This window comes from Capsicum annuum, chromosome 11 (genome assembly GCF_002878395.1).
Source record: "Capsicum annuum cultivar UCD-10X-F1 chromosome 11, UCD10Xv1.1, whole genome shotgun sequence".
NCBI classification, from domain to species: Eukaryota; Viridiplantae; Streptophyta; class Magnoliopsida; order Solanales; family Solanaceae; genus Capsicum; species Capsicum annuum.
This window is the reverse complement of record NC_061121.1, coordinates 154,025,317-154,033,684: the sequence shown is the minus strand read 5'-3', so window position 1 is coordinate 154,033,684 and position 8,368 is coordinate 154,025,317. Positions and strand designations below refer to the sequence as shown.

The 8,368-nt window shown below is 33.8% G+C and overlaps 1 long non-coding RNA gene across 1 annotated transcript; it reads right to left on the bottom strand.

Moving 5' to 3' along the window:
- Window positions 1-716: 716 nt before the first annotated feature.
- LOC107852290 lies at window positions 717-7,122 on the bottom strand. The gene is made up of 4 exons (XR_007046880.1): window positions 6,708-7,122; window positions 2,067-2,253; window positions 1,332-1,394; window positions 717-1,247 (listed from the first exon to the last, which is right to left on the bottom strand). It is a non-coding gene; the product is annotated as an uncharacterized LOC107852290 (long non-coding RNA).
- Between the last annotated feature and the right edge of the window lie 1,246 nt (window positions 7,123-8,368).

The window sequence follows — 8,368 nt, the reverse complement described above, 5'->3', positions numbered from 1 at the left end:
TTTTTCTCTTCTTTTTTAGAGAACTTTCTTGCTTTTACGTATGAACGTTGTTTTTTATTTATCTAATGTTGCTTTGAGTTATAAAATGGACTCAACTTAAAAACAATTTGTTTGAATCATGTCTACAAAGTGTAAATTTGACTCTGCTAGTTCTAGATTATTAGAAGAAAACAACTCGATTGTACTTTCTAGACCTTTTTTTTATTTGGGGTGTTTTACCCCATCTCTATTATCGAAGAACAAGAATATGCTACTTCAAAGTGATTCGATTTTGATATATACTTTTTAGATTGTTTATTATAATTTGTAACTATACCTTTGCATAATTTTTGAACTATGAAATTAGACACAAGTTGTAGTAATTCTGTTAAAATGTAGTAACAATTTAGTTTTAAGTTAAAAGAATCATATAAAGTATATATAATTAGCTCTCTCCTAAATAGTTGTGTAACTCCATTCTCTCCCATCGTCATAACCATACGAGTAACTTATGACAAAAAGATTCCCACGTCTGAAGCTTTGTTCCCTAATTTATATAAAACAATAACTCCATCTTCTAGTTTGCCTAGTAACTCGTCAAAGTCTACTTGTGGAGTTGAAGATTAATGATGGTATGGTAGGAAAAACAACATCACATATCATAGAAAAGGTGAAATATGCAGACTTTATGAATGAAAATCCATCTCATTCGTCAGATAAGGGAGTAGCGATTTCTATGAAACAGCTCAAATATGTAGAAGGTATTCCTAGAATTACATGGACCGAAGAGGAGGTACATAAAATGAATATCATAGAGAATCTTCAATACGCCGTTATTGGAAAATTCTCCTATGGATGGCCTTCACTAGAGGAATTACGTTCACAAATTCCCAAACAATGTAACATTAAGGGTGAATGAAAAATTGGATTGCTCCGCAATAGGCATGTCTTGATTAGATTGAGTCATATGGAAGATTTTGTGAACATCCTGTGTAAAACAATGTATTACATTTTGGATAAAGAGGGATATTTTTATCAAATAAGGCCACTCATCTATGATGCAACCTTCAAGTCTACAGAGGAAACCACTCAAGCGGTAGCTTGGATTTCTTTTCCAGGCCTATTACCAACATTCTTTGTAAAGGAATCATTATTCTCATTGGCAGCAGCGGTAGGAAAACCATTGCAGTTGGACATGGCTAGCATCAATAAGACTAGGCCAAGTTGTGCGAAAGTGAAGATGCTGATTGATTTACTTGCCAAATTGCCTGAAATGGTAGAAATTGAAGTGCTTAATGCCAAGAATGGAAATACCAGAGTTGAACAGATTCAGATTCAGTATGATTATTTACCCAAGTACTGTAATACTTGTAAATTGCAAGGTCATCATGAGGAATAATGTAGAGCTCTTCATCCTGAATTGAAAAAACAATTCAAAAATATTAAAGAGAAGCAAAAGCTACAGGAGGAAAAAGATTTACTTCCCCATACATTCAGAGAAATAAATAGCGGGGGTTTACATGAAATACCACAAAAAAATTGTCAAAGGAGTCTGAATTCACTAATAGTGATATTAATATTTCCATGAAGTTGTTGCAGAAACAGGAGGTAGAGACTAGTAACTCATTTGGTGTTTTGAATAATATAGATTGCGAGGATGATAATACTAATAGTGGGGAAGATTGTAGCATAAAGGAAAAGGGTGATGTTCAAAATGTGCAAGAGGACATATCTGTACAAAGAGGTAAGCAAGTGGACAGTGGTTGCAGGGAAAATATTAGTCAAGGGGTAAACAGTGAAGAAAAGATGGCTAGGCAGAACAAACAGATAATGCAGATAAATCAAAATGTCAATGTACAGGAGATAATATCTTGCAATAAAGGAATAATGAAGCCTCAAAAAATGATCAATGCCAGCAGCAACTTTATGACATCCAGGTTGGAAAACTACAGGCAAATGATAATCAAAAAGAGGGAGCAGCAGATTATATACACAAGGTTCATGAACAAGATTCTTCAACTATGTTGGCTACTACTGAACTAGGGGCAGAAGGTAGATTATTGCATGAACTTGAGGAAGCAACTTACCAGGAACCTTTGCAATTAGTAGAAGAATGTCAATTTCAAATGTCTGCATACTCAGGAGAAGTAATGTCATATCCAATTCCAGCTGATAAAGAGCCAGTAAATATGCAGGGAGAGGAAAGTAAATATGAGAGGCTTCCAGTATCTGCCTCTATTGCTGAAAGGAATACATCTCCTAAGAAGATTCTGCCTGAAGTAGTTTCACATCAGTTTTTGCAGAGTGATAAAATTGAAAAAGATCTAAAGAAGATAGAACCAGCTTTGGAAGATATGGAAGAAGTTGATAATGCTAAAAACATGTCCAATATTTGTAAAGAAGCAGGAATTTCCAGTCAGTCGGTGGGAAAGGGGAAGAAAGGCATAAAGAAAGGAGAAAGTAGTAACCAACCAACAAGAATTCTAGCAAAAAGAGGAGTTAAATCTACTGTAAAATGAAATACAAAGCTCTTTTTTGGAACATAAGGTCAGTGAAAACTCAAAATACTTTTCATAGAGTTCAAATGTTGAACAAACATCATAATTTCTTTCTTATTACTTTGATGGAAACATTTCAAGATACTACACATATCCAAAGGTTTAAGAGGAGACTGGGATGAAATATGTCAATTATAATCAGAACGGACAGATATGGGTATTTATTAAAGAGCACATTCAGGTTGGGGTGATTTCTGATACTGATCAACAGTTGACTTTGCATCTTACTTAGGGAAGAGGGTAAACAGATAATCTCTGCTATAGTCTATGCTAAATGTTCTTTTTTGGAGAGGATAAGTTTGTGGGATGATTTATACTCTCTTGGTAGTAACATTTCTTTGCCTTGGTGGGAGGAGACTTTAATATTATCATGAGTGAAGAATAAAAAATTGGAGGTTTGCCTGTTTATCCTCAAGAGGTTGAAGATTTTGCATTCCGCATTAATTCCTGCGAGCTTTTTGATATTTCTTTCTCTGGAAGCCTTTTTACTTGGTGGAATGGTAGGGCAGATAAAGATTGCATTTTTAAGAGGTTGGATAGAATAGTCACTAATCAGGCTTTGTTGGATTTGTTTAATAATGTTTAAATGCAGCCCCTGGCCAGAACAGGGTCTGATCATGCTCCTTTATTACTCTCTTGTGGTGGTGACGCTCGGAATTTCATAAAACCCTTTAGATTTTTGAAATTCTGGACAGAAAGAGATGATCTTAAAGATGTAGTTAGAAAAAGTTGGGTTGCTGAAGGAAAAGATGAAGAAGGCTAAAAATGCATTGACTAAGTGGAACAGAGAAATATTTAAGGATATGTTTAAACAGTTGATTATAAGGGAAGAAATTATGAGAATTAAGGAGGCATTGTTTGAAGAATTTCCCTCAGCTGACAACAGGATTATCTTACAAAAAGCTCAGGACGAATTAAAGAAGTATATCCACTATGAAAAGTAATTCTGGAGGCACAAGTCTAATATTCAATGGTTCTCTGAATAAGATAGAAACACTTAAGTTCTTTCATTGTTTGGTAAAAGAGAGAAGGAAAAGAATGCAATTGAAAAGAATTAGGAAGCAAGATGGCTCTTGGGCTGAAGGAGATGACCAAATTGCAAGTGAGGCAGTGTTATATTTTTAGAATCAATTCTCTAGAGAATCCACTTCTGGTCAGGGTTCATTATTACAGAATATTTTTCCCTATGTCACTGATGAGGAAAATACTAGGCTTAATGCTATGCCCAATGAAGAAGAGATTAGAAAAGTTGTCTTTGAGCTAAATAGTCAGAGTTCATGTGGTCCTGATCGCTTCATTGGTCATTTTTATCAAGTCTGTTGGGATATAGTGGGTGGAGATATTATAGAAGTTGTTAATTCTTTTTTGGTGGATCTACCCTGCCTAAATCTGTTACTTATACTAACTTGGTCTTATTTCCTAAAAAAGATGTCACATTTTCAGACTTAAGACGAATTAGTTTAAGTAATTTTTTAAACAAGGTTATCTCAAGGATTATTCATGATAGAATGGAAAATCTTTTGCCTAATCTTGTTTCTCCTCATCAGTCAAGTTTTGTGAAGGGAAGAAGCATTACAGAAAAAGTTTTAATAGCTCAGGAAATTATTTCAGACATTCGGAAGAGAGGAAATCCTGCTAATGTGGTTATTAAGCTTGATATGGCTAAAGCTTATGATAGAGAGGATTGGAACTTCTTAATTGCAGTTTTATACAAAATGGATTTCAATAGATTTTTAGTGGATAGAATCTGGAGGCTACTTGCTAACAATTGGTATTCTATTCTTATTAATAGACAGACTCGTGGCTTTTTTCATTTAAATAGAGGTGTTAAGCAAGGAGACCCTCTTTCTCCTTCTCTTTTCATTTTGTCAGCAGAAGTTCTCTCTAGAGTTCTTAATCTGCTGTTTTATAACAGGGATTTTAAGAGCTTTGTCATGCCCAAATTGAGTGACAATTTGAATCACTTAGAGTATGCAGATGACACCATTATTTTTGCCTCAGCAGAAGCAAAATCTTTGAAATTGATTATGGAGGTGCTAGAGAAGTATGACTACAGTCAGGGTAGAAGATTAATAAGGAAAAAAGTCTATTTTATATGCATAACAAGGCTTCTAATAAAGTTACTCGGCAAGTTGAAGTAGTCACTGGTTTTTAGAGGGGCAAATTTCTGTTGATGTATTTAGGATTTCCTATTAGTCATGCAAAGAAGAAGAAATAGGACTTTGCCGAATTGATGAAAAAGATGCAGAATAATCTGAATGTGTGGAAAGGTAAACTCTTATCCTTTGGGGGTAAGTTTGTCCTGATTAATCATGCTTTACAAAGTATCACTATTTATCTTCTATCTGCTATTATTCCTCCTAAGTGTGTTATCAATGATCTCCATAGAATATTTGCTAAACTTTATGGAATTTTAAAGAGAAAGGAAGAGCAAAACACTGGGTTGCTTGGTAAGAAATTTGCTTACCTAAGAGTGAGGGTGGATTGGGATTCAGGTCTTTATTTGATGTATCAAAGGCCTTGTTTGCTAAGTTATGGTGGAACTTTAGGACCAAAAAATCTTTGTGGGCTAATTTTTTGTGTATTAAATATTGCAAAAGGCATAGACCCCAGGTAGTAGAATAGAGGGGAGGGTCTCAATGATGGAAACACATGTTGTAAGCTACAGATAGTATTGATCAGGAGATTTGGTGGGAAACGAGATGTGGTCATTCTAATATTTGGTTGGATAACTGGACCCAATTGGGTGGTCTGCAGTACTATATTCCTGTTAGTCATAACATCAATGGAAATTTGGATGAGGTAAATCAGTTGATGAATCATGGGAACTGGAATTATGAGCTGATTGAAGAACTGTTGAATGATGATGTTAGAAACCAAGTGAAACAACTAATTGCAAAGATTCATAACAATGAGGGATGGGATAAACCATGGTGGATGCTTACAAATTCTGGCAAGTTCTTTGTAAAAAGTGCATGGAATTTACTAAGGCATACTAGTACACCTCTGGAGATGATTATGCATATTTGGGAAAAAGAAATTCCTTTCAAAATTTCTTTTCTGATGTGGAGAATATAGTGGGATAGAATTCCTATGGGAGAGGTACTAGTCAAGATGAAAATAACTGAAGTGGTTACCTGTTGTTTCTGTAACAATAATGTTCCAGAAACTTTTGACCATTCGTTTATTTCATGTCCAATGGCAAGTAGTTTGTGGAGAATGTTTTCGGGGGCTGCAGCAATAGCTGGTCTATTTATTCAATTTAAAGACACTATTGTGAGATGGTGGAATGCATATTGTGGAGCCAAATTAAAGCCTTTGTACAAGGCTGTCCCAGCTTTTATAATTTGACAATTGTGGAAGACAAGAAACAAAATAAGAAACAGAGGAAAGATGTCAAGAAATGCTATGGTGTTTGAGATCAATACAAATATTTGGATGATGGCTAAAAGCAAATATCCTTGGCTTCAAAACATTCCAGATACATGGCCAATGATGGTGGAATTTTTTGAAGAGTACTGTCCTCTCATATGCAGCACTGTGATTAAATGGGAGCATCAAGAAAGGGGATATAAGTGTAATTCCGATGGGAGTAGTAAAGGAAATTCAGGTCCTTGTGCTAGTGGTTTCTGCATCAGGAATGTTGAAGGGGAGTTTATTTATGCTGAATCAAGGAAAATAAAGGAGGGTCTGAGTATTGATGCTAAAGTAATATCAATGAGGTTAGGGTTGGAGTATTGTGTTGAACATAATTTATTTCCACTGACACTGGAAACAGATTCACTAATTCTTAATAAAATTCTTGATGGTATTTAGGAGGTGCCCTGGTCAATTTCCTTAGAGATCAAGAAGATTCAACACTTAATGAATAACAAGATAGTGAAGGCGGAGCATACTTTCAGAGAGGGGAATCAGTTGGCCGACCTTTTTATTAATCTGATTAGTGATTTTGCAGGAACAACTAAGCTTTATTTTAACAATATTCAGGAAGTTCCAGAGGCAGCAAGAAAGATTATAATGTTGGAAAAAAGTAAAGTTCCTTATCTTAGAATAAAGAAGTGTCAGGACAAAAATTTCAACATAATGCAAAGGCAGACCCAAATAATAACTCAATTGATACAACAACACCAAATCATTTGAACCATTTCCAGGAAAAGAGGAAGTTTGTACCTTGGAGAAGGTTTATCACTCGTTTATGACTTTTCAGCAGTGGTAGCTCGTTGAGGTCATTCTGCTGAAAGGGAGGAAAAGGGTGAGAAAATCGTCAAATATTGTTGTTGATAGGAACGCCATTGATCTAACATAAGCATTTAGAGATGATATACTTGCAATGAGCTGAAGAAGTCTTCATTGAGCTCGAATTCATGATGTCTGTGAGAGGTTTCGCGCATCCAAATGCATTCACTCAAGCTCATGGCGAATGTGTATCCTCACTTGTGCTTTACCGTTGAGATTTCACTGGAACAGGTTACCTCGCCGGAGATGGAACTTTAGGGTGTGTGGATATGATGGGGCTAGGTTTTTCTTTTTAGTGTACTGATATTTCCTTTTTGGTTTTGGATTTTCGGGTATGGGCTTGATTTTTGGGCATATGGCAATACTTATTGTAATCTTTTTGGATATGTTTTTTATGTTAAATGGTCTACATGCTCATATTTGATTAAAAAAAAAGATATCAAATAATTATCAGTTAGTTTATTTTAAAGTAATAGTTTTTCATTCAATATACATTACATACACTAAGAAGATTACGTAACATACAACACCATTTTTCTTATCAATTGCCACATTCATAAAATTCATTTCATAGAAATGTGACATATACTAAACTCATCGATATCAATTTTAATATCAATTCTATATATTGATAACTCCAAAAAACATTACTTAAGTATGAAATGAGTATATAAATTGGCTTCAATGAAATTTATTAAACTAATTCATGGATATCATATTAAGTACCATTTTCATACACTAAAAACAGCCTTATAAATACATCATTTGTATGTTGAATCTTATATACCAATTTCATAAATTGAGACCCCAAAAAATAATAATCATTTAAAATATGATTTTGTTATATATAAACCGATTTCAATGTAATTGTTTAAAATAATAAATAAATACTTGTATATAATTTTCAAAATTTAAAAATTAAATTGTTAAAATATAAAATTTATTGGCATCAGTTTTCATATGTAATTCTACCACCAATATTTTTGTAAATTCAAAATACATGAATCGGAAATTAAAGATACTGTACTATAATACATAATTATATTATTGAGAGATTGCGTAAGAAGGAACTATAGAGAGGTAAGGAGAATATTTATTTTTCTTTTAAAAATTGAATATAAATATAATTGAAGACATAGGAATAAAACATGCTCATTAATAGGTTCATAATTTTAGCCCACATAATAACTAATTCCTATTAAAATTGAAGATTCTTTTAACAAGCATATATAAAAATGTTTTTCCATTAATTTTTTTTTGTTTTAAATTTGTTACTAATTTGTTTTTTCTTTTAAAGAATTGTTATTAACTGCAATGTAAGAACTATTGTTATGACTTGCAGTATATAATTTAAGGATGTATACTTTATTTTATTTTCCCATAAAGAAAAGGCCCAAATGATGATATTCAAATGGAAACATCTAACTGCGATAAATCGAATCAAAATTGTAAAAATTAATTCAGTTCGGTTACAATTACTATTTTAACGAAATTGAACGTGGGATCGGAGGGGGAGGAGAAGATGCGGTTTTGGGAGGCTTTGGAGGAGGTGGTGAGAGGCGTGCCTAGTTCGGAGAAGATTGTTGTAGCAGGGG